General features: G+C 47.1%; 2 long non-coding RNA genes across 2 annotated transcripts; both read left to right on the top strand.

The window, feature by feature from the left end:
- The first annotated feature begins 1,865 nt into the window (after positions 1-1,865).
- Positions 1,866-27,483, top strand: LOC129380774 (uncharacterized). Its single transcript, XR_008608948.2, has 3 exons — positions 1,866-2,177; positions 27,192-27,256; positions 27,354-27,483. It is a non-coding gene; the product is annotated as an uncharacterized lncRNA (long non-coding RNA).
- LOC140215281 (uncharacterized) lies at positions 4,154-5,267 on the top strand. Its single transcript, XR_011892240.1, has 2 exons — positions 4,154-4,662; positions 4,733-5,267. It is a non-coding gene; the product is annotated as an uncharacterized lncRNA (long non-coding RNA).

Below are 27,483 nucleotides of genomic sequence, written 5' to 3'. Positions count from 1 at the left end.
CTACTAGCCCCCCCTCCCACCCCTCAATCGACGCAAATCGAGCTATCAGAACGTGCATAACACGCATGCATGTCATAACATGAATGACATGCCGCGAAGCTGGCATGGATGTCGTCACATCATCATCATCATCAGCTTATTTTGACGTCAATCGCAGGACGAAAGCTTCTCCAGCGATCTCCAATACCCCTGTCTTGTGCTAACTGGTTCCATGTGTCTTCAAGTTTCCCAATTCCATCACGTCCACATTATTCTCTGCCGTCCTCGACTGTGCTTCCCTTCCCTTAGCACCCATTCTGCAACTCCAATAGACCAGCAGTTCTCTCCCTTACGAATTGCAATGTCTGCCAAGCACGACTTCTTCCTCTTAATGTCAACCAGAATATCAGCTATCCCCGTTCTCTCTCTAATCCACATCGCTGTCCTCCAGTCTATTATCGTCATGCCTAATAACTTTCATTCCATCGCTCGTTGCGCGGTCCTCAACGTCTTCCCAAGCTTCTTTGGTAACTTCCAAGTTTCGGCCCCATACGTTAGTAACGGTAGAAAGCAATGATTAGCAGTAAGCTCCCTGGTCATGATTTAGTAATGCCTGCCGTAAGCTCTCCAGCTAATTTTTTATTTTTGTTAATTTCCTTCATCAGAGGCCCCTGCGAGTAATTAACCTCAATAAACGTATTTCTGCGCAGGTTCTAGAGGCTGACTGCCGACCATGACATTCGTTTTCTCGCCAGGCTGCGGAACATTACTTTTCTCTTCTGCATACTAACTCTCAATCAGACTCTTACACTTTCTTCGCCAAGGTCCTCAAACGTTTGTTGCAAAGTCTGCAGCTTTGCTGAGTATGCCAATGTCATCTACAAACCGTAAGTTGGTGAGCTATTTACCGTTAGCCCTCACTCCTAACAATTCCCAGTCTAACTGGTTGCACACCTTTAAGTATTCAGTGATAGCATTATAAATATTTTGCCATTGATCATATCAAGCCTTTTGCAGATATCTGGCTATGCAAAGTCTGCGCGTTAGTGGCATCCGTTCGATATCAACATTAGTGGGAAACTTCATTTTTGACCGCTGTTCGGAGCCAGCGCGCTGCTGCCTAGATGCTCCGATCTAATCATTCCAGCTACCTGATTCAAGCGCAGGTAGCGCGCGTTTCATGTAAAGCCAATATCAACGCCTTAACTGGCAATGCTCATTTATCATATACTGTAAGCTTGTTCACTTACTCCCTTATAATTAGGGTGTATATTAGAAAGACTGGGGTGTTCCAAGGGTGCTTTCTTGTTGAACACCCTTTTCCATTAAAAAAGGGTGTTTCAAGGGTGTTTACAAGGGTGAAAAGATGAATACACCCGTATTACACCCATAAGGGTGTGAAAATTTTTAGAGTGTAATAAGACCATGCCTAGAATACGCTTATCTAATCTGGAGCCGTCATCAAAAATGCCTTATAAATAAAATAGAACGCATACAAAAAAATGCAATTACGTTTGCATATTCGGACTACAAAAGGCAGTCCAGTATCTCAGGTCTGCTAGCAAGGGCAAACCTAAAATCCCTCTCGCAGAGAAGAGCAATTTCGTGAATAAAATTGATCAATCAATTATACCATGGTCATTTCCAGATAGCACGTTCTCATTACCTGCAAGATCCTCCAAAACGCTCAACCAGACTACATCATTCCAAAACAATCTATCCTCCCCCGAGTCGTGTTAATGTCACAAGCATTCCATTTTTCCGTCAGCGATTTCCCAGTGGAACAAGTTAACTAACGATATTGTGTGTGGCAATAACATCGACTCTTTTCTTTACCGCATTCAGTGTATTGACTCGTCACCATGATTTTTTTTCATTGTATTTCTGTACCACTCCTCCACGGGCCGTGAAGGGCCTGCAGTATATACAAATAAAAAAAAAAAAACATCCCATACTCGTTTCGCTAATGCGGCATTAAAACTTCAAACAAACTAACTTCTTGCTCGGAACTTGCGCGACGGCGCAACCACGCGGAGGAACACGGCCAGGCGCACGCAGGCCCGATTTCTGTGGTGATTTCGGATGTGCGAGCAGCCGAGGCTTCGTCTCGGGTTTCATTATTTCCCGTGTTTTTCGCTGCTGCAAGGTCCAACCGCGCAGCGTTGGGGATTCTCCGACTCCTGTCAAAGGATTGCACGGTAAGTTCGAATGAACGTGAATTTTTCGTTGTGTCAGAAAGCTGTCGATCTATGAATCACTGATCCACTGCCTGCTCGCACGCCTCCCTATCTATATGGCCCGCTTCATTGCCATAGGTTAATATTCTGGACCTAATGCGAGTGCTTTTGCGGCATTAAGCCATCACCATTCTTTCTGGAAATGCAACTGAACCGCGTAGCTTGCTCTATCGCCCTAGGGATCTTAAAATTTGTCGTTCAATCGCCGGCTGGTGCTCGCTCGTCACTTCGTCTAGCCGCTCAGAGCCGATGTATGTAGTTGATGTGCCTGTGCGGTGGCGACATGCATAGTGTGTCGTTGCACGAGTCTGTATCGGCATTGACGGCGTGCTCATGTTTCCTGCGTACACCTCACGACTGCTCATAACAACGCGCGAAAGAGCGGCCACAGATGCCGTCCCCGCCTTACACTGGCGCACACTCGTAAGATTGCACGCCGCTATTTAGGACGCGTTCCAATAACGCTGGAACGAAATTCGCAAGTCAGCTGCGGTTATCACAGCACGATCCTCTTTTGTTGGGGCATCGCACGTCGTTTCCAACGTTGGTGGCAAATGAGACGCTGGTAAGGTTGCGCTACTTCGACAAAAAAAAAACACTCGCATAGCAGCACGCCCGCCGGTGCGGATCAGATATCTTGTTTATCTGTTTTTCTTGTTTGCCTTGATATACGTTTTTTTTTTCTTTCACACATACGCCTGCAGGCGATGTTGCGCACAAGGCGAGGACTTAGGGAGGAGTGACAGAGCGGCACGGCACGCGTGCACATTTTATAGCGATCACGGTTGATTATCGTAACGTCCCGCGCGAGCGGTCACAAAGAAAGAACACGAGGAAGTGGCATGGGGTGCATATGCCGAGCATTTCAGAGAGCTGGCTGCCTTTGGAACGAGAAGTGTGCACGAGATTGTGGCCTAATGTTTGAGCACCGGGCTGCTGTGCTCGACGGCCGAATTTTGATTCCACCGTCGGGCACAGATTACTTTCATATTGCGTGTATCTGTGCAAAGAGGCTTCATCCAGACAGAGGCGAAATCCTGGTTTGTAGGTTAATAGTGCTTTCCCATTAAAGCAAGGAAGATACTGCGTCTTCCTTGCTTCTGGCCCCGTCTTTGAGGGTGCACCGAGCAACGGCAAACTTCGCCCTCGCGCTCGTGAGGTGAAGTGACGCGCTTGATAAATTTCAAGTGCGGCGTCCGGCTGTTCCGCAGCTGACGGTCAGTTGGAAAGAGGGTTCGTAGGTGCGCGCTTGCATTCCTCCCCGCGCCAGCTCGCATCTCTTGCATACACGCGCGGGCTGTTCGGCGCGTTCGGCCGTTCGGCTAAGCGCACGGAACGTATGCCTGGCAGTGCCCGACTTGGTTTCACGCTTCGTGTTTGCCTGCGCCTCACGCCCGTGTGTGCCGCGCTTCCATGCCTGGCGTTTGAACGGACGGCGCACGTGCATGCAGGCTCTCAACGAAAGACGCCATGGCAAGGCATTGGTGCATAGGAGTAGCAAGCAGAGCCCCCACTTTGTTCGTGTCAACGCCCGTCCTGACTAATGTTACTTTCTCGTTTAAGGTGAAAGCGTTACTAGGCTGACATTGCAGAAACCGTCAGAACCTCCCAGCCGTGCTCGGAAGCCGTCCGCAGCCGCCGTGCCAAGAATTGTACAGTCGTGAGCACGCTTAGCGTAAACACGGGAGCGCGTGCCGCACTGTGCTATCAGCGATCCTGCCGGTGCGAACGCGAAGTTCTGCACATGCGCAGTGCGTTTGCGGCTTGAATATTTTACCACCGCGCGCATCGCGTCACCGGAAAGCGCCTTCATCGTCTGCTATGCTGCGCGCCGGCTGCCGCACGTTTTATGATAAAGATCACGCCACCACCCAGCATACCATGAGCAAATATATAAATAGAGACGCTGTTTCTGAACGTCCCACAGGTGACGGCATACTGCCATGGCTAGGGTTCCCGAAGAGCAGAGGCGTGAAATTGTGCATCTTGCATATAAGGGGTATACCCAACGTCAAATCGGAGTATTGGTTAACAGGCCATTGAAGACCGTGAATAGAATAATTCAGGCTTTTAAGCATGAAGGACGCATCCGTGATGCCCCCCGGGCGCCACCACCAAGATCTACGATGGAGGATGAAGATGCGTTAATCATCGCAGCCGTGGTCCAGGATCCTTTCCTTCCCGCTAGAGCAATTCGTGAAGCCTTAGACCTCGACGCTTCAGATTCTACAGTTCGCCGTCGACTGAAGGATGCAGGGTTTCGCAGTTGCGTGGCAGCACGGAAACCATTACTGACAGCGGCGAACAAGAACGCAAGGCTGCAGTTTGCTTTGCAGCTTGCTCCATGGACAAGCGAGGACTGGAGTCACGTCATCTTTTCTGATGAGTCTACCTTTTCCACGCGACAGGACCAGAGGGCGCGTGTTTGGCGACTCTCAGGCACCCGGTAAGGCTGATTTACTTGCACGTTTGTTCATGATCTACCAGGTAAATTTTCACAAGACATTGTGTTACAGATACGATGCTGAAAACGTGCGAAGTGTGTTGTCCAGTGGAAGAACAAGCGTGAATGTATGGGGCTTCATATCCCGACATGGCCTGGGCCCATTGCAACGTATCCACGGCACTTTGACCTCGGCGAAGTATTGTCGTAGTCTGGACGGTGTATTGTTGCCTTACATTGAAAACTTGTTTCCTGACCGGAATTTTCTGTTCCAGCACGACCAGGCACCCGTTCACACGGGCAGGATTGTGAAACAATATATCTCAGAGAAGCAGATCCCCGTGCTAGAGTGGTGTCCGAAAGGTGCCGACCTGAATATAATACAAAATGTATGGGGTCGTATGAAAGCTGCCATTGCGAAGAAACCGCTTTACGCCACAACTGCAGACGTCTTATGGGAAGAAGTTCGACAGCAGTGGGACTACTAAACTCAAGTGCTGCTGCTGTTTTCTCTTTCTTTACTTACTATTTATTGTGTTTTTGAGACGTTGTTGAGACATATGCAATTCCTCGCGCGTTTGAAGCAAATAAACGTTTTATAATTTTTACATGGAAAGGCTAGTTTCTCTTGCATTATATTTCGGTCACATCCGATAACCCGATACGTAATTTGGAAGACTAGAGTACTGACTATATTTCACTATTTACATGTTTTGTTGTTAGTAATCGTTGCGCAAAGCAGGGCGAAAGCTGGAACCCAAGCAAACGCTCCGAAATAAGGACAAAGTGAAAAAGAAAGAACGGCAGTATCTTCAGAAGCAGGCAAGAGACGCAGTAACGTAGTAATATTGTTTTAAAACGTCATTCAGTGGGCGTTCATTTGGTATTGCAGACACGCAAAGTCTAAGCTAAAAGTAAATCGAAGGCCGGTACTGGCGCACAGACCTAGCCAGCTCTTGTTTCATTGATACTAACTGGCAGATCGCTGTAAGTCCGACGATAGCAGCCGAGGCAAAACATAGCAGACGACGACGGTTCGCTCTGATGACGCAATGTGCGCGATGGTAAAATAGCCACGCCGCAAAAGTACTGCGCATGTGCAGAACTTCGCGTTTGCATCGGTAGGCGTCGCTGATAGCACCGTGCGGCACGCGCTCCCGTGTTTACGTTAAGCGTGCTCACGACTGTACATGTTATAGGACCAACAATAAGCACTCGATCCGTGCCCGCAAAAACTCTGTTTAAAATACCACTTTTGCCAGCATAGACACTCTGCTAATTTTTGCTGATTCTTCAAGCGAAAATGTGCTTCTATATTTTTTTATGACCTGTGGCAACACATGTCATAACACATGTCACGGTTTGTTCTTTTCTTGCAGTCTTGGTCATATTTTCGCTCATGTCAGCTTTGCTGACATCACCTTACTTTGACTATGTTGTCATTGCTACAATCGATGTTCCCCGCTGCTGTGAACGTTATTTCGCGGAGGCTTTGGTTCTCTGCAGCTTTTAGTGTTACTGCAATTGTTGTTAATCGCAATCGTTGTTAATTGTTGTTTTAATAGGCTTTCAGTTGAGTTTTTAGCTATGTACTAGCGGTCTAGGTTTATGGCGGAGAGGTGGGTTTGTGTGCTATTACGTACTTATATATTTGGAAGTACTGTTGTTATCGAGTGATGTGGCCTTGATCGCACTTCATTTTTGTACGTCCTTCTTCGTTTTCTTCGTTTCTCCCTGTTGCAAAGCCCACTGGGTGGTATGCAGTTACACAAATAAAATAAATAAATAAATAAGCACTGGTTACAATGTGCACGAAAGCACGAGCGGTTCAAGTCGTTTATACGCCAGTGGCAAATTAGAACCCGATGCCGCATGCGCACACTCTCTTTACTCGCCGAGATACATGCTTCCGCTTAGACGTCACCCCGCCTGTAATTGAACTTACGTTAGCGCTGTAGTGTAGGGCTGTGTCAGCCCGAGTAATTATGACTCAATCCAGTTGCGTGTGGTATATGTTAGCAAGAAATAACTGACGGTAAATATTTGAACCTGTTTGGACTCCAAAAGGCCATTAGCGGCTCATCTATACACAATTATTACGACTTACATATATTCGAAGTTTTCGCTTTTGAAATGACTGTATGGCGCATGAATCCTACATGTTGGTTAATGCATTGGTGTATTTAGACGCTAAATTTAACAGCACGACAGGTCTCATTTCTAGATTACCTTCTATTAAAGCCCTTTACAGGTGAGTTACATTAGGGCAGTGATGTCGCTCCACTAGAATAAATGTTTTTAAATGTTGCTTACTGAGAAACTCTGCAGTGTTTAAGTCCAATTTCAACAAGCTGGGAGACATGCTGCTCTTGATCTAGCGTTACAAGAATAAAAGTATAAATAAAACTGCAATGCTCTGGCAACAGAAGAACAGCACTGTGATCGTATTTTAGTGATTCTCTGGAAAGACAACTCTTCGGACCCGATAATATTAATAACCAGAATGCTTGCACCATTTAAACTTCACTCTGCTGTACAATATGAACACCACCCAAAATGACGTTCCAAAGAATTTTACATTTATGCGGTGCAGCTGAGCCGTACCTGCATTTGAGGGTATCTTCCCACATCCACATAAAACTATTGCGTTAGAATTCTTCGTAAGAGCGAATGCCAGCCGATCCTGATGCTGGACATATTAGAGAAGCGAATCGGTTAAAGGCAAATATCACTTGTCTGAGCTGGGACCCTGAAATTTATGAAGATGTAGCAATACGGAGCGCCGGTAATGTCCGCGGTAACCAGCCGAATTAGCAACGCTGATAAACTCAGGCATAGTTTGCTTTCGTGTATGTTGTACAGTCATTTGCTTTGTGGAATGGTTGACAAACTAGAAAACATAAGTCGCACGCCCGAGGAGAGCACTACGACTTTTGTCTTGCCTGTGATTCTGTAGAGAGCGAGACAGATAGAGAAAAGAAACAGCGTATTAGCTGGTAAAGGCAACGAAAGCACTTCGAAAGACGCCCACTTCTTAAGGCCCCTTACCACCGAGGGCTGAAGTAATGAATCACCGGAACTCTTTGTGCAACATTCGCATCAGTACACAACAACAACTATACAACGACACCAAACTCGGAGTACAGCAGGGGATTCCCGTTGTCAGGGAACCCCAGTCTCCCAATGACTCATAAAAATCGGGTAATTCCCCACGGCTTTGCTTTCAAATTTTCGTTACCTGTCAGCGGCTAAAAAAGTTGAGCCTACAAGTGACCCAGAAATTTCGCCAGTGATTGCAAGAATGCGAGTTCCGTTTGATTCGGAGAAACCAATTGGATAAGTACGCTTACACCGGTGCTATAGCATCGACGCACAAGGAAAAGGACATTGACATTGCGGTCGCAAGGAATTCTCTCAGCCTGCAGGTCCTTGTATGGGACTTGAAGCTGGCGCGGACAGGCGACGCGTATAGAATTTTTAGTTCGTAGCGCTTTTTCCGCAAAAAGAAATGAGAAAGGAGGGGTGGTGTAATTTTAGCTATTTCTCATGTTCCTTGCGCGCGGCTCAGACTCGAATACCGAATGTGAAGAGATCCAATCTGGCAGTGTGGGCTAAAACGAAACGGCCCTGCTTCTATGTTGACGAGCATAGCTGTTATATAGTCCACTGGCCCCTACTCTGGTCACTGACCATTCAATAATCTGCGTATCATAGGTCGAATCCAGAAAGCTTTTGTGTTGGTAAGGGCTATTTATTATTGGCCAGCTGCCTTCGTTAAGGATATGTCCAGCGTTGGGATTGGCTGTCATATGCTTCTGTGAGCTGTTATTGCTCAATAACTTTTTGTCGATACATGCCCAGGTGTTCGCAAAGAATCATATTAAAAATTCCAGGTGGCGGTCAAGAAAACATTCCTTTTCCAATTCGCATAACAAGAAAGACTAAACACGAGTGGCAAGATCTGATTTATAGGTACTCGTGAAATCCTCAAAGACGGGGTACGCATGCACCATACGTGCATGTGACCTGAATCGTTTGTTCTCGCTCTCTCTTTCCCGATCGAACAATTATTCCATTGACATAAATCTTCGAAAAGCAAATGTGCCATAGCAGCATTATAAGTAGAATACGTTAGCTAATTATTATGCCAAACATGGCAGGAGTCGCTCGAAAATTTTCTGCTCTAAATATTATTTGCTTTTGAAGTTCAATTTTTAGAGAGCTCCCCCCCCCCCCCCCGCCCCAAGGCGTCATCGAAGACAAAACTTCAACAACAAGAACAGCAGAAATATCTGCCGGTGTCAAAGTAGGAGAGACAGAGAGACAAGAAGGAAAGGCAGGAAGGTTAATCAACAAGAGTAAGTGGTGCAAATACGTATAAAAATATCCAAATGTGCGCCAAAGGGCAGACAAGACGACAAGCATCTAGCCACAGCGAGGACAAATAAGACAAAAGAAAAAAAAATACTCGCGTTGTCGCTAAAACGGGCAGGTAAAAAGAACTCAGTGCCCTTCCACTCTGTGAAGGAGGATGACCAGCGAAGCTGTGTATGTGGGCCCCTTAATAGCGAACTGCACTTCCGCCACGGGTCGGCCCGGCATTGCACTATCTTCGGGACCGCGCCACATATGGGGAGTGCTTAACGCCGGCTTCACCTCCGCGGCGAGTCGGGACGGTATTGCACTATCTTTTTCAAAGGCGGAGAACTCGCCGAATTCTGGCAATTTTTTTGTTTTCTGATGATTTCTTTTACCAATGGACGTCGTTTATAAAACTCACGCTGTCACACATAAAAGCAAGTTTGAGGACAATTGCGTAGGTGAATTATCTTTGCCGCCTTATGTATGGAGAAGGACCAACCTAAAACTTAAAAGAGTCTACATCAGGGAAACGGTTGCAGTGGAAGGCAGTCGGGTCCAGACGGTTTGCACTCGTGCCACTATTTACATGCATATTTGCTGTGGGTAAAGATAGTTGCATTGGTAACTGCGTTGCGTCAAAAACCCATCACAGTCGATCAGGCGATATCCATTTGAAGAGAATTCTATATTCTAAAGAACAAAGGTTACGGTGCTGAGCAGACGAGAACGAATTGATACACAAACGACATGTTGTACGAGCGCCAACTTCCAGCTGTTTGTTCGTCAGAAACCACGCAATTTTATACATCAAACCTATGTGCAAAGCAGTCACAATAGAGAAAAACCAACAGGGGTGATAGGAGCCAACACTGCTCGTAGGTTTCATTCCTAGTTAGGCTTCATGTATAAGATTGAGTGGTTTCTGGCGAACACACAGTAGTAAGTTCGCGCCTGTATATGTCGTTTGTGTATCACTTCGTCCTAGTCTGCTTAGCGCCGTAACCTTTGTTTCTAAGCCATGAACCAACTAGCTCGGCAACAAGATTTTCTCAATTCTAATATGGTCAGCGCATCAGCATAAATAATAATGATTCTTTCCCCTTTCCGATGACTAACTGAAAGACTCCTTCTGGTCACAATATTGTGGACCACGAAATAAGGCTTGCGTGCAGGAACTAGACACAAACAATTCAGCTGTGCTTGCGGAACAATTATTTGAGGCACATAATAGTGCGGCGTCTCACATAACAAATGGCGGCAGATGAAGCCCTACCCTATAGGATATTCTGTTTATTACGTGTTTTACATTAGCTTGAACAGGTCCTGTATTCACAAAAACTGTTACGATATAATTGTACTTCGGAAAAAGAAATTCGCGCTGAAACTCCACTGGAGTTGTCTAAGTAGGCGTAAGCATTGTGTCACTTGCTCATCTCGACGCAGCCCGGTGTCATTATCAGTCTTATCAAACCTGATCCGACAAGAAGAAACATTTATCAACCCTTATCGGCCCTTACCTACCTTATCGGACTTGATCCGACCCTTATCAAACCTTATTGGTTGTTATGTACCTTATCGCACTCGATCCGACTCTTATCAACCTTATTGCACTCGATCCAACCTTTATGAACCCTTATCGAACCTCATCAACCTTATCGGAATTGCTCCTATCATTGTAAGCCCTTATCGCTCTCTAGCGCATCATCCATTCGCGTCGAACCATTAACAACCGTGATGAGACTCATATAACCCCTCATCACTACTTATCATCCTTATCAACTCATTGGCTGCTTATCTGTCAGTGTTCCGCGACGAGAAGCGCATAAACCCTCAGAGGTCGGTGGGATTTCCGCCGGTGAAGGAACGCCCCAAGGGAAGGCACATACCGCGACCACCGAAATTCATCGGGGATGTGGCGCGCTTGGCATTAAATTTTCGCAAAGTCGGCACTTTCCTTATGTCTACAATGCTCCAAGTCGGTTCTACATGTAGTCCTAGAGATGGGTTTTAGTCCACCATCACCAAATCTTTCAACAAAACATTCACAGAAACTTTTCCCATGCGACATTTCTTTTGTACCGCCGGTACAACATATTCCTATGATTCAGATGTATTCTGCTTCTGCAAGCATAGATGTTTAGCTCTTTGCGGTTGGGAAGAAGCAGATGCCATATGGGGTAATTGGCAAAGCTTTTTTTAAAGTACGCTACATTCAGTAATTAAAAGCACTTGCCGAAAACGGGCAAGCGCTTTGAATTACTGAATTTTGCATGTATTTGTGATTGTATTGCTTTGTTTCAATCCGCAGAAAGTAAATAAAGAAAAGAAAGTGGGTGTTTAGATCTGTGTATGAGACACTCGGCTTCTGAGCGTAGGGTCGTAGGTTCGTAACTCACCACCGAGATCGTTTTTCTTCCGAATTTATTATGTTTTATACATTTATTTCCTTATAGCGATTCGTCTTACGTGACCGACGGACAGATTTCCTCGTTGGATTGGCATAGAGATGCTTACTTATTAAAAATTGCCGCCAATCCTTACACTGGACGTACTACTAGTGAAGGCGGATGGCCAAATGTGAAGAACATCTACAAACGAAAAAGCTTTGTGAATTTGGCCACAGGGCCCCGCATTCACAAGAAGCTCTTACGCAAACATTTTTCGCAATATCAAATTTCAGCCGATCCTGATGCTACGCCTAGCATTAGCGAAGGCAGCTGACCAATGACAAAGAGCGCTTACTTACGAAAAGCTTTGTGGATTCGGCCCCAGATTCCTTGAAAATTCGTTGGTAAGAGACAGCTCTGTTTAAGTTTTGCAGATAGATTTCCTAAAGATGCGGATATTAGCTGCACGTGAAATCACAATATCTAGGTAGATAAACAAAAAAAAAATTTTCTTGGTAGTATTTTTCCCATTATCACGTGTTCCGGTGGTGTAATTAAAGCATAGCAGTAGTGAAATCATGTAGGTATAGATTAGCACCAAATTCAATATACCCGTCCCCTAAATTGGCTGAAACATTCTACCGCACATCACGTGGATGCGCCCAAACAGAACGACACATATAAACTCAACACTACTAAAAACACAAGACTTTAAAAGAGAGTGGGAGGCGCGGCTTGTGGACGAGGGTCAGGATAGCCAACTTGCTCTCCTGGACCAAGCCTAGAGAGCCGCTCACGCCAGTGGAGCCCTTGACTAGGGGCCCCAACCACGGGACCTCAAGTTTGTTTTATTTTATAAAGTTTCTCTCTCTCTCTCTCTCTCTTGGCCATTTCAGTTTAAGATCGTCCCAAACTGCTAGAGGGGCGCTTATGAAAGCGGTAAATTGTAACGACGATGTATTTCTAGTGCATTTCAAGAACGTATATATTGTCACGGGTATAAAACTATTTACAAGATGTATTTACAAGGCGTATAAAACCGCAGCCGAGAATCCCGAGAGGCTGTTGTTACTTCGTCGTCTTCACCATCGACGACCTTGTCCTCTTTTCCCACCGTAACACGACCCCCGGCAGAAAAAGCACCGTCCCGGTGTTTCAGACGGGGCCGTCGGTAAGGCTTAAACCGAGAGACGTGTACGACGTCGGGTGATGTGGAACCAGGTGGTATGACGGAGGTCTCGGGGATTATCTCATAAGTGACAATGGTCAGTTGACGTAGAACGCGGTAAGGGCCTTTGTAGCACGGAAGGAGTTTCTTGGAGAGGCCCATTCGGTGGCAAGGGGACCAAAGTAGCACGAGAGAGCCGGGTGCAAAATACGTGTCACGATGGCGGCGATTGTAAGCGTGCCGTTGAGATTCCTGCTATGCCAACAGACGAGTACGGGCAAGCTGGCGCGCATGGTCAGCGTGGGCGATGGTATCGCGGGCGTACTCGGTCCTCGAATCCTGTGTCAAGGGGAGTGAAGCGTCCAATGGTAATACAAGGTCACGACCGAAGCGTAAGTAAAAGGGGGAACACCCAGCAGTATCGCGGCGTGATGAATTATAGGTGAACGTGACGTAGGGCAGCGCCACGTCCCAGTCCTTGTGGTCGGGTGAAACGTATTTCGATAGCATGTCAGTAATGGTCCGATTAAGTCGCTCAGTAAGGCCATTGGCCTGGGGATGATAGAAAGTAACCAGTTTGTGCTTGGTAGAACATGAGCGTAGGATATTGGCGGTGACTTGGGAGAGGAAAGTGCGGGCTCGGTCAGTAAGGAGCTGTCGCGGGGCGCCATGTACTAAAATGATATCCAAGAGTAGGAAATCTGCGACATCGGTTGCGCAGCTCGTGGGAAGTGCCCGAGTGATGGCATAGCGCGTCGCGTAAACAGTAGCGACAGCGATCCACCTGTTGCAGGAGCTGGACTCGGGGAAAGGGCCAAGGAGATCCAAACCCACGCGAAAGAACGGCTCAGGTGGAATGTCGATTGGCTGTAAGTACCAGGCAGGAAGCGTCGCTGGCTTTTTACGATGTTGACAGGACTTGCAAGCAGCTACATAGCGCCGTACGGAGCGTGCGAGGCCGGGCCAGTAGAAGCGGCGGCGCACGCGGTCGTAAGTGCGAGCAAAGCCAAGGTGTCCAGTCCAGCAGTTGGGGTGTCATGAAGCTCCTGAAGCACGGTTGAGCGGAGGTGTTGAGGAACGACAAGGAGAAGGGGAGGATCGTCTGGATGAAAAGTGCGTCGGTACAATATCCCGTGATTGGGAACGAACCACCGTAATGATGGATCAGTAGAAGCAGATTCCATTCGGTCAATGAGGGTCCTCAAAGTAGTGTCATGGCGTTGCTCGTTGGCCATGCCCAAAAGCTGGGAGATGGAAAGAGCACTTGTGGAAGTGTTATGCCGGCGATGGCGGGCGTGTGTACAGGGTAACCGCACAAACAGTAGGCGTCCTTGTGTAGGCGACCAGACCTATACACCACCGAATAGGAATGCTATTGCAGCCGCAAAGCCCATCGTCCAAGCCTCCCTGTGGGATCTTTTAAGGACGAAAGCCAACAGAGGGCGTGGTGGTCCGTTACAATAGAAAAGGGCCTGCCGTATAAATAGGGGCGGAATATTTCCACTGCCGACACAACGGCCAAACATTCGCGCTCGTTAATAGAGTAGTTCCGCTCCGCAGGTGACAAAAGACGGCTAGCGTACGCGATGACACGTTCATGGCAGTGTGGAACTTGTGCCAAGACGGCACCGATTCCGTGGCCACTGGCATCGGTGCGCACCTCTGTAGAGGCTGAAGTAGCGAAGTGTCCAGGAATCGGTGGGGTGGTGAGCATGGTGGTAAGGCGAGAGAAAAAGCGGTGGCCTGAGAGGATGCCCATGAAAACGGCACACTTTTCTTCAGGAGATATGTGAGAGAGCGTGCTATGGTGGCAAAATTTTTAACAAAGTGGCGGAAGTAAGGGCAAAGGCCCACGAAAATTCGGACATCTTTTGCAGACCGTGGAACAGGGAACTCTTTCACGGCGCGAATTTTTTCTGGGTCCGGCCGGATGCCAGTCGCGTTGACGACATGTCCAAGAACAGTAAATCTCACGACGGCCAAAGTTACATTTCTTGAAATTGAGCTGTAGTCCAGCCTTGCGAAAAACGGCAAGTACCGCTGAAAGGCGCTCAATGTGTGTGCTGAATGAGGGCGAGAACACAATAACATCATCTAGGTAGCAGAGACAAGTCGACCACTTGAATCCTTGGAGTAATGAGTCCATCATACGCTCAAAGGTAGCCGGAGCGGTGCATAGCCCAAAAGACATAACTTTGCAGTGTTAAAGTACATCAGGTATTAAAAACGCGGTATTTTCACGATCTAGATCATCGACAGCGATTTGCCAATATCCCGACCCTAGGTCGATGGACGAAAAATACTGTGCCCTGTATCGGCAATCGAGGGCGTCATCGATACGAGGTAGTGGGTAAACGTCCTTTTTCGTGATGCGTTTGAGGTGGCAGTAATCGACGCAGAATCTCCATGAGCCGTCGTTCCTTTTGAGCAGCACGACAGGAGACGCCCAGGGGCTTGACGACGGGTCTATGATGACTTTCGCTAGCATCTTGTCTACTCCCGTTTTGATGACGTGACCCTCCGAAGCTGCAACTCAGGAGGGTCTCCGATGGATGGGTGGATGATCGCCTGTATGTATACGATGTTTGAAAAGTGACGTCTGGCATAAGGGTCGGTTGTTCAGGTCGAATATATCCTTGTAGGAAAGCAATAGACTGCACAGCTGTTCAGTCTCCGCAGGGGTGAGACTCGGGGCGATCATTTTCCTAATGTCCTTGTCAGTACATTTGGCAGACCGGAAAGGCTCACAGGAACCGTCGACGGCAAAAGTCTCAACGCAACTAACTCCTAAAGCAGTGATTGTAGCCAGGGTGATATCTTTAGGCAGAATTTGCTTATCGAGCCCGAAATTCACCACAGGGAGGTACGTGCGATTGTCTGTGACCCTCAGTATTGTATGCGGGACAGTAACGTTGTGGGTGAGAACGATGGCAGTTATGGGAGCGAAAATGTAATCACCATCGGGAACTGGCGCAGAAGGCGACATATTGATCTATGTCAAGACCTGTGGTGGAACGTGAACAAAATCAGTCGGTCTTAGGCGAATTTCGTGTGGTGTTGGAGGAACGTCCAGTAGAGGCAGGTCAAGACGCACAGTACTGGAGGAACAAGCGATGAGGGCTGAATGGGCGGAGAGGAAGTCTAGGCCTAGTATGCGGTCGTGTGGACATTGGTCAAGCACAGTGAAAAGGACGACAGTATGGCGGCCGGAAATGCTTACACGTGCAGTACACATTCCGACCACGGTCACCGTGCTACCGCCAGCGATTCGTACGAACCGAGTAACGGCAGGCGTAACAATTTTCTTTAGATGGGCGTCGTAGGCGGCTGGTCATAATCGATATGTGTGCTCCGGTATCTATGAGGGCTGTGACGGGTGTGCCATCAACTTGGACGTCAAGAAGGTTATGTCTCGTAAACAGCGTCAAAGGAGGATTTTGTGGCGAATCCGACATTGCAGCACCACCTCGAGGTACCGCATTGCCTAGTTTTCCTGCTGGGATGGTTCGGGGGAGGTCGGCGACGGCGAGCGGTGAAGCTGGGGTGGACGTGGTTGGCGACGTTGAGGCGAGGGCGAGTGAGCATAGCGGCGAGTCGAGGTAGTGGCGTCGGAAGCGTCGTAAAAGCGACGGGGTGAGGAACTTCGGGGCGAACTTGAATTCCGGAAGGTGTTTCGAGGAGGGGATGGCCAACGGCTCCGGCAGTGATGGGAAACGTGACCGATTCGGCCGCAGCAGAAACAGATCGGCCTGTCGTCAGGTGTACGCCAGTCCGATGGATTCCTGGTAGTGTAGGGATAACGGACACTGTGAGGTGGACTGCGATAGGACCGAGGCATAGGAACACGGCGGTTGTCAGGGCGACTCAAGGAGCAGGCGCTGGGAACACCCATATTAGCGATTTCCTGTCGAACCATAGACTGGATGAGCGATATCGTCACAGCGGTGTTGTCCCACGACGTCGGTTGAGGCGAGGCAGGAAACGCTGCTTCGAGTTGGCGGCGCACAATTCGGGCCACGTTTTCGCTTGGTGGTGGCGAGCTAGATTGCTCGGTGGGGTCGGTACAGAAAGAGGTCGCTGCAGTATTTGGAAGCCATGTAAAGTGATCGTATATACGGCGACTCTTCGCCTGCTCGAAACGGCGGCATTTCTTCATGATGGCGTCGACAGTCGACAAGTTTCTAAAGACCAGAAGGTTGAATGCGTCGTCCGCGATGCCTTTGATAATGTGTCCAACCTTGTCCGCCTCTGGCATGGACGTGTTGGTTTTATGACAGAGGGCTAGGACATCCTGAATGTACGAGACATACGTCTGGGTAGCAGTTTGGGCTCGCGTGGCGAGTTGTTGCTTGGCGGCTAGTTGTCGACCAGTCGGATTGCCAAAAACGTCGGACAGCTTTTCTTTGATCAAGCCCCAGCTGGTTAGCTCTTCCTCGTTTGTGTAAAACCACGTTCGCGGTGTTCAGTAGAGGTAGAACATGACATTGGCCAGCTTTATGGCCAGCTCCCTTTGCTGACGCGCTCATACATCCTCAACCATTCTTCTATACGTCAACACCATCCAGGCGGGTGAACTTGCCGGGGTCTTGCGGCTGAGGTCGAGCAACGTACTGGGTATGCGTAGTCGGCATTGCAGCTGCACATGCGGTGCCTTCTACTAGAAGCATGATCCCAGGCTGGGTGAGACGTCCTCTGCGGAGCTCCGTGGCGAAAACGCGTACCCCGCACGTCCACCAAAATGCCACGGGTATAAAACTATTTACTAGATGTATTTACAAGGCGTATTTAAACAGCAGCCGAGAATCTCGAAAGGCTGTTGTTACTTCGTCGTCTTCACCATCGACGACCTTGTCCTCTTTTCCCACCGTAACAACATTGAAAATAGTGGTTACTGTGAGTATTTCACTAAGGCGAAGGGACATTACTGTGGTATTCGGCTTCACTTTTCATTTCTGCTTCGCCGGCTGAAACAAATTAAGATCCAACGCACATCTCAGAATACATGTGAAGCGAAGCTTTCGAAGAGTACATACTTGATCAACTGCTATAAAATTTCGCATTTTATTGCTGCTTCTTAGGTATAAAGGAAACTGGCGCACACGCATCTGCTCTCGGGCACCCGTGCTACGCAATGCGACACGTGCGGCGATCATCTCAAAGGGCTAGTGCAAGCTGTCGCAATAGAAGTATGCGTGCGATTGTAACCTAATCGTGAGACCATTGGAATGCTGTGCTGGGGAACTGAATTTCGATCGACTATCGAACGCATAACGCTTTTTTTTTAAGTGTGAGCTATTACGAAAGGCGGCAGCAGCATTTAGCATCCACGGTCAGGAAAGTCTGGGAGGGCTCGCAAAGAAAGCTTCGTGTATGTCGCTCGTTTCGCAGACGTCGCGCGGGTCTTCTTTCAAAGGATAGTCTTCGGTGGAGTTGGAGAAGCTTATTTCGATCAGTCCCTCTCAAGACGTCTTGCTCACCCAAACAGTCGGTAATACATGGTCAGTGCAGAACCTCGATCAGTATTTATTAAGGTATTGATGCTAGTGTGGTTGTTGGTACGGCGAGTTACGCATTATTGCATGAAGTGGTGGGGAGCGTGAAGGGCACACAAGGCCCGATGGCTATCCTGTGACTCAATATGAGAAGCAAAAACAATTCAGTAGAGACACTTGAGACTGCTTACGTGCGCGAATGCGAAAGCTTTATAGTCCCTTCGGTGAAATGTTTTTTCCCGCGTGTTCCTTGTACGCAAAAGATCTCGCCTGCGCTCTAACTGCGCCTCGGTAAGGCCAAATCAGAATGCGCCAAGCGTCTTAACGCTCTCGATGGTCCGCCAGAAGTTCATAACTCGAAGGACCGCTCAGCGGCATTCAATTGGCCATTCATACTTTTTATTTTATAAACTCATTTTATACATTCATGGCGTGGCGCCACCCCCTCTCCATTGGCTGCGCCGTCACATGCCCAAAGGCGCATGCACTAGGTCACATCTTTAGTCAGCCAGATGGCTCCGACGTGATGTGAACAATGACGCGTGCACGCTCAGGCACACCTGAAGTCAACCAGAACCGCGGAGCCGCCGTCACCTCGGGAAAGCGTGCTCGTCTCGCAGCAAGGAAACCGGGTTCGATTCCTACCCACGCCAAAATTTACCAAATTTTCTTATCAATGGCATTAATTAACTTTGTCTACAGGGACCTCTCTGAGAAATTTGACGTCAATCCAAGCTTATTGGGACGGGTTTTTACTCTATATGCCATCGGCCATTTTTGGTTCCATCAATCGGTCACGCCGCCGACTACGACGGATTTTCGCGTAATGGGGCATTTAATGCTTTCACATTAAAAACGAAACAAATAAGGGCTTGTAGACAAGACTGAAAATGCAGGTAACGTTGGGATTCAAGTCCACCCAAACTACGCAGCCCGTCGTAGTAATAGGCCGTTTTAGTCTAGCATGTTCAGCGTAATAGCGGGATTCAAATGCGCATGCCCAGAACGCTAAACGACCCATGCTGTTTCACGTTCGCACGCTATTTCCCAGATTTAACGTTACCTTCTTTGCGTGGTTTACGTAGTTTACGTAAAACATGGCGGTGATCCCGGTCGCCGCTTCGAACTGAATTTGTAGAATTTTGTAGAATTGACTTCGTTCGCAGCTAATTACTATGTGAACGGCTTTCGCTCAGTCTCCAGGCCGCTTCGACGACAGGGTATTAAGGATAACTTCGCGCAGTTTTCGAGATCGCTTCTCGTTTCGAACGAGTCTGAGCCTAACGAGAGGAATGGATGAATCGATGTTATGAGCATCCCCTTTGGAGCGGGGCGGTGGGTTGCGCAACCAAGCTCTTGCTATTGTACTGCCTAATGCCCTACCTAGGTTAAAAAAGAAAAAAAGGAAAGCAAAAGAAAAGCACGATGAATTCCAATAACCAAAGATTCTGAACCCCTATTGTGAACTTTGTTTTTCTACGTCTCCGTTTTTTGTCGTTTCCCTACTTTTCTTCCACCAATCTTCCAATCACCTCTTACTAATCTCTACTGCGGACATGCTTATTTTCCCCCTGCTCTCGCTGAACCGAAGGGCTTCAAGAAGTCCAGTGGTGCCTAAATCAACCGCTGGGCAGATATCTTCACATTCTAATAAAACATGCTCCACCGTTTCCCTTGCTTTACCACAGCAAGCACATGCTTCTTCTTCCTTCTTATATCTCGCTTTATAGGTGCGTGTTCTAAAGCTTCCTGATCTCGCTTCGAAAAGTAATGAGCTTCCTTTTGAGTTATCATAAATTATTTCTTTCCTGATTTCGTTTTTTACTCTTAATTAGTTACTCATGGCAGGTTCCTTTTCCATTGTCGCCACCCATGAGATTATTTCAGCCTCTCTGACTTTCTGCTTGACGTTCTTTGTTGCTGTGTTGCTCACACCTACAGGCCGCATACTTGCTGGTGAGATTCCTAGTTCTTTTCCTCCACTGTGAATCAATGTTTTTTCTTTAAAAGTACATCAACACTCTCCCAGCCCATTTACTTTCTCCAATATTCCTCAGTCGTTCTTCATATTCAATTTTACTGTGAGGTTCCCCCACTTCAAAATTTGTCCAGCCCATATCACCCTGCACAGCTTCAGTTGTAGTCCTCCCGCGAACGCCCAATGCGAGGTGTCGCACTGCCCTTTGGTTGCCATCGAGTCCTGATTGTACCCCTTATTTAAAGCAAACAACCGCATTTGCAAAAGTAAGTCCTGGAACCATTACACCTTTCCACATACCCCGGAGCACCGCGTACCTATTGTATCCCCATTGCGCTCTGTGCTTCATTATGACTGCATTTCGCTTCCCCTTTACTGTTATTGTTTATTCCTGTGCTTCCACATATCTATTGCCTTCGTTTATGCGTATACCAAGATATTTATATTCTTTCACCCCAGGTATTTCCTGGCCCTGTATTGCCACTGTCTGTTCATGGTTTTCATTGAATACCATAACACCTGATTTTCTGACGCTAAATTTAAAACCTAAATTCTCCCCTTCCTGTCCGCAGATATTAGCCAGACGTTGCAAATCACTTTGCTTGTTAGCTAGCAACACAATGTCGTCTGCATAAAATAAACCTTGAAGCTACTGCTCTACTACTGTACCCGCCTGTTTGTATGAGAGATTAAACCTGACATTACTTCCACCTATGGTATATTCCACCTATGGACGGCATATGGCCTCTTAGGTCGGAAGAGTTCACATGATATGGTAGACAGTTTGTAATAGTACTTTTCTGCCGCAGATCGGAGGACATTGATAGCACACATACATACAACGTGCTCCTGGCTTCTATTGCGTTGCCTTTAGCACTTTTCGGACGCAATAACAGACACAGTAACTTAGATGCACTATGTATGCGAAATTCAAGGCACAATTGAATCACGTCCCGCATGTAAGCTACGCTACCACGCTATACTAAAACTTGCTTTCTGCAAAGTTCATTTACGGAACAGTAAAGCTGCTTCCCTTATCCCCAGTATTACGCTAATGTTAAACTAAAAATGTCTAATGGCTTGCGTGAACCTACCTTGGGAGCTGCGTCACCGATCCTTGTGTCAGTGCTGAAGCATCTTTGCAATGTCCTTATTTATTTAGTGCTGCTTCTTGGAGAAATTAACGATTTTGAGAAAAGTACGATGGGGGTGAGAATGCTCTACAAGAAAACGGACACACCGGGCGTTTCACTGCCTCGCTAGGTAGGTTCTCAGTGAACTCAGTGGCACCAACTTCTGTATAGTGATGCGACGCTTCTGTACCTGGAGTAGACTCCAGGTACAGAAGGTACCGAGAGTAGATAGAAACATAGAGAGAAAGTATAGAGACGTGCACAGACAGTTATTGAGTCAAAGCCGACACAGAAGTTACTCGTGAGCAGGCAGGTACAACACAGTCGTGTTACTGGTGTGGGAGTCCAACGAGACATCCATGAACACAATGTCCTGCATCCAAAGCAACATTCCACGTGGGCAACAAGCACGGCCGCTTTACATCGGACTGCAAAGCGAAGTGCTTAATGCGAATCATTCAGCTGAGAGAAGTAGATAAAGACTTGGCCACTCCTTTGATATTCAAATAGGTAGGAACATGATCATTTCCGTGGGCTTCATGTATGAGAACCATTTTAGAATACTTCGAAGACACTGAGAGACCAAAGTAAAGTTCAGACAGCTGCTGTAGGTCAGTCCCAAATCCAAAAATATTTGATCTGAGGCCTCAAACATTCCAATGAAAAAGGAATGCTTCCGTGACATCTTTGCGGAACGACAGCGCTAAATGATCCACGATGCTATTCAAGGAGTCATGGTGGTTGCTCAGTGGCTATTGTGTTGGGCTGCTGAGCACGAGGTCGCGGGATCAAATCCCGGCCACCGCGGCCACATTTCGATGGGGGCGAAATGCGAAAACACCCGTGTACATAGATTTAGGCGCACGTTAAAGAACCCCAGGTGGTAAAATTTTTTGGGGTCCTCCACTACGGCGTGCCTCATAATCAGAAAGTGGTTTTGCCACCTAAAACCCCATAATTTAATTTTTTAATGCTATTCAAGACTTGCAAATACTGTATCCATCGTGTTCAGTACCTGCAGTGCGATGTGAAGGTTCCGGGCGCATAAGTTCGTCAGTAATGTACGCGTAACATTCATGAGTGACTTCAGCATGAAGGCTACTCGCAAATCCTGGCATTTTGCGCGGACTGCTGCCGGGAAATTTGTAGTTGGTGGACGAGTCGTGTTTCGGGGTTCTGCAAGTTGGTATGGCTTCGGCAGAGGTAGTCATGCTTCACTTGAAAAAAAAATTAAATTATGGGGTTTTACGTGCCAAAACCACTTTCGATTACGAGGCACGCCATAGTGGCGGACTCCGGAATGCTTCACTTGAATCAGCGATGAATCAGCGATGGTGGACGTCCCTCTCTTACCTGCGCTGATAATGCGTGACGTCAGTTGTTGACGACGAGTCTCCGCCAGATTGTACACGTCCTTAGAAAATAGGGCCAACTCTTAGGTTGAGCGATAGACGAACTGGTTAAATGTAAATGGTCTAAATCTAAATACAAATAAAGAATGTTTGGTTTGTTGAATACCAGAGGTAGAAGAGATAACAGAACAATTACCTTAGTGGTTGAGCACTTGCTGTTCAGGTCAAGGAACAAAATTTTTTAGCTGTATGGTTCCAAGAGGATCTTTTGTGGAACACACATGTGAATAAGCTTACAGCCGAATTATCTGGAACTATGGGTAGTCCTTATAGAATACATAAACGTATACCCGGGTGACTAAAACGCACGTTATATTATTCCTTCTTTTAGTCTAGAATCAGTTATGCTAACCTTTTATGATGAACTACTACCTCCTCCTTAAAACTACAAAAAAAACTGATTTCATTGCAATGAAAGATGCTACGCTTGTTTGAAAATTACATAGGAGACGTTTAGAACTTCAGAAAAGAGCCATTTCATTCAATGTATCAGATACTGAACGCTCTTCAAGTTAATTATTTAGAATTTTTACAATGCATTCACAAAAATAATCTTTGGAACACCCCAAACATCCGACCTAACACGTACGCTATTCGAGAGCCGAAGTGAAGGACACCGGCCATTAGAACGAATTATGGCCGACCGGCACAAAATTTCCAGGTACTAAAAGGATTAAATCTTGTAGAAAATAAAATGTTTCAAAATGTTTTCCTTCTTTCAAACAAGAAAGCAGAAATTTTTCTTATTTCCAACAACATGTCGTTCACATAAGATATACGCAAGACCTCTAGCACTAGTGAAGTGTGCCGCGGTGAATCTCTGATGTTTCACGTAATTTCTTTCAAAGGTCATGGATGTACAGGCGCTCCCAGAATAATTCGGAACGCAACACACGCTGCCGCTCGCCGGCGGAGCACGCACGTGGAAAAAGTAGTGCGATAGTCTGCGCGTGCGCGGTCTCCCTAGCGAGCAAGGTTGGCTCCCTAGTGCATCTAGTTTGTGTTGCGTTGCTCCAAAACTGTAGCCCTAGGTGCCCCTTAACGTTTTGCCAAGGGGGGCTGGGCCGGTGGTGTCTGTGACAAGCTGTCTGCGCATGCACTCGCGTTGGAGCATAAACGCTCATGTCTGCATTTTCGGGTGCTTGGGCGCCTTTTTCATTTTTGATTTTTCGTGTGGGCCGTTTTTATCATTTGCTCAAAATATTTAGGGTAGGTGACCGTGACTAGCGCTGGCAAAGGGCGGCGTTTTCGTCTGATGCAACCGTGATGATATCGGCGGCTCGATTGATAAAGGGATACGAACACATTTAAACAAGGACAGTTACGCGAATTCCGCCCTATTCTAATCGAGGCAACATGCCGAAAAGAGTGCCGATGAATGTGCGGCGAAATATAATTAAGCTTAGTTCACAAGGAATACCTCAACGTGAGATAACCCGCCTCACAGAAATATCTATAAGTGCGGTCAACCGAATAATCCAAGCATACAGGGATGAAGATGGCCGACTCAAAGATGCAGCACGATCGGGACGACACCGATGCACGTCGGAAGAGTCCGACCTTCTCATTGTTGCTGCAGCCGTTCCCATCCTTTTCAGAGCGCTCGCCAGATCAAGATAGCCCTCAACCTGCAAGCCAGTGAGGAAACAATCAGAAGGCGCATGCGAGAGGCTCGTCTTCGTGGATTTGTCGCGGCTCAAAAGCCACACCTTACGGAGCGCCAAAAACGGCGGCGCCTTGAGTTTGGCAGGGCATATGAGCACTGGACGACTGAAGAATGGAAAGAAGTCATATTCTCAGATGAATCGACATTTTCATCTAGATGGGATCAAGAGCGTCGCGTATGGAGACCATATAACTGCAGGTATTTTGATTTTCTTTCTGATCTCTTAAGCACAAATTCTTCGGACGCGCAAAAGGTATTTCATCTGAAAAGACCGTTATCTATTCCCTTCTTTTCGTGTAGATACGAGCCTGGGTATGTTTCTGAGATCTGCAGCAGCGGCCGCTGTACTGTCAACGTTTGGGAAGCAATTAGCAAAGAGGGCATCGGTCCGCTAATCCGACTGTCCCCATCGTTCACAGCTGGAGCTTACTGCGAAATTCTGGACTACCACCTACTACCATACGCTCAGGACGGGCCATTTAAAGATGGCTGCTACTTGTTCCAACAAGACCTGAGCCCGATGCACACCGCCAGAACTGTGGAAAAGTTTCTTCAAGAACGTGGTGTTCGCGTTCTTGACTGGCCTCCGAAAGGCGCAGACTTCAATGTTATGGAGAACGTGTGGGGCATGATGAAGGAAAGTTTGTCCAAGCTGAATCTTGGTGGGGCCAGTGCCGACGAGTTCTGGCTCGCCATAACGCGTGAGTGGAATCGCCTTGGTGAAACGAGGGACTTCGTAGATGCGCTCTACTAGTCAATTGCACGCCGCGTACAAGCTGTGCTTCGCGTGGACGGCACATTCGCGAGATATTGATAGCGGAGCATGCCAACCGCTTTAGACGAAGCAGTTACGTTTCGATTCTTTTTGTTTACTGTGGAAGAAATAACCGCAGTGTTCTTCCTGTTATCTAGATTTACTGTGTTCTTCTTACTATTTTTTTATTTGCATTCAGCTCACACAGCCTGCCCTTTCTTATTGTATATTTCCTCTGAGCAAAAGAAAATGAGTATTAAAATGAGTATTTTCGCCAACAAACGCCGACACGCGATCAATAGGTAAGGATACTCGCTACCAATGGTCCAGATTCCATGACTGATTGGTGCACAATGCATGCGAACCACGTAACTAAAAAAAATTAAATTATGGGGTTTTACGGGCCAAAACCACTTTCTGATGATGACGCACGCCGTAGTGGAGGACTCCGGAAATTTCGACCACCTGGGGTTCTTTAACGTGCACCTAAATCTGAACCACGTAACGGGTGCAGCACTAGATGACTAGAGTCGTGAAGAGCTCATTAGAGTGCCCTCTGCATGAAGTGACTTCCTCCGCGTGAAATTGGCCTTGACGAACGTGCCGTGTAATTTCATTTTGTAAACTCTTGTATTGCCACTATCGCAGACACACCCGTTATGAGGGGTCATGTAATAGTAGAAATTGTCCTCGTATTACAAAGCTAGTAGTAACACGGATAGGGAGATCTTTTACTAAGAGCTAATACTTCGCAGGACAGGCTAACAGGGTGGAAAAATAAGGCAGCGATGCCGTTGTAGCCAAGTCGCCTCACTAGCACGTAATCACGCAAAGCATTGCTATTTCCCAGACCGGATGCAGACCATGGCGAGAATACGCTGCAAGGAATCCACAAGCCTTTATTTATAGATTACGGTGCATGCATGCTGTGCTACAGACATTAATTCGCCCAGCCTCCATTGCACAATGCTGAAGGGCACCTAGCGCTACCTTCTTGGAGCAAGGCAACGCCAATCTAGATGCACTAGGGAGCCAAACTTGCTCGCTAGGGAGACCGCGCATGCGCAGATCTTGCCTGTATTTTTCCGCCGGCGCACTCCGCCGACGAGCAGCTGCGTGTCCGGCGTTCCGAATTATTCTGGGAGCACCTGTGCCTCATGCTTTTCTTACGACCTGTCGAAGTGCATAAACTGTACACAGTTGATTAATTTCTTACTACCACATTATGTTTCTATGCATACATTAGCAGTGCAAGTGCGATATTTCACATATGTTGATTATTATTACTTATTCATACATACAATAGAGCATGTTAAGCTGCGTAATTACAATGTGTGTTTATATGTCATGTTCTTACGTCTCTACTTTTTTTGGCTGTGTTGCCTTCACGGTATTGCGTGTGGTTTCCGCTAGCTGATACATGTGTTGAATGAAGTATGCAACTATATTGTGTGTGTACATCGGTCAAGGGGAGTCGATGCCTCTTCAGGCAATATAGCCTTTAGCCTTGAGCACCTCTCAGACACTATCCAATGAACAAAATAAACAAATTAATTAATTAATGACCACCAGAACTAACCTGGGCGCCCATGTATGTCGTCGCATACTTCGGGAATGTATATCTCGAAACGGGAGTCATGCTCAAGATTCGTTTAAAGTATATACACGCGGTGGCGAACTCACGCGCAGCGATTCGTAAATTGCAAAATCGGCTGTGAAGGCAATATGAAAAAAATTAAAATTATTGAAATTTTGCTGGTTGGGCACCCGCCATGGTTGCTTATTGGCTATGGTGTCGCGGGATCGAATCCCGGCCACGGCGGCCGCATTTCGATGGGGGCGAAATGCGAAAACACCCGTGTACTTAGACTTAGGTGCACGTTAAGGAACGCCAGGTGGTCCAAATTTCCGGAGTCTCCCACTACGGCGTGCCTCATAATCAGAAGGTGGTTTTGGCACGTAAAACTCCATAATCTAATCTGATTGATCGATTGTGCATTGTGATTTCTCGCGCAAGTAATGTTTGCCTCTTCGATTTATCCAGCTCAAGAACCAGAATTGAGCCTGCTGACAAAGGCTCAATTCTAACAAATATATATATATATATATATATATATATATCTTTAAAGATTAGCCACCCAATTACTTTCTCAACAAGCGACCATCAACTTCCCTTTAAGATTGTGCACGGACACACCCCAACACAGAGCTAAATGGACATGGACAAAGAAGACTTACTGCCATGGTGAGCCTCCGCAATATATTAATAATTCATCTCGCCAACATTGGAATTCTAAGCAGTCACTCAACAGATTTCTCTGACTGTATTTCAACCGGCGCAGCAACTACTGTCGGGGTGAATTACACGGACGAGGAGAGTGAGCCGGTGCAACAACGTCCTGTGGTGCAACCATGCGCTCCTGAGAGAATGCCTGAACAGACAGACGCTGACTCACGGTACTGGCTGCAATC

This window comes from Dermacentor andersoni, chromosome 1 (assembly GCF_023375885.2).
Source record: "Dermacentor andersoni chromosome 1, qqDerAnde1_hic_scaffold, whole genome shotgun sequence".
NCBI lineage: Eukaryota > Metazoa > Arthropoda > Arachnida > Ixodida > Ixodidae > Dermacentor > Dermacentor andersoni.
The sequence above is the reverse complement of the archived record's forward strand: the minus strand, read 5'-3'. Positions and strand labels throughout refer to the sequence as shown.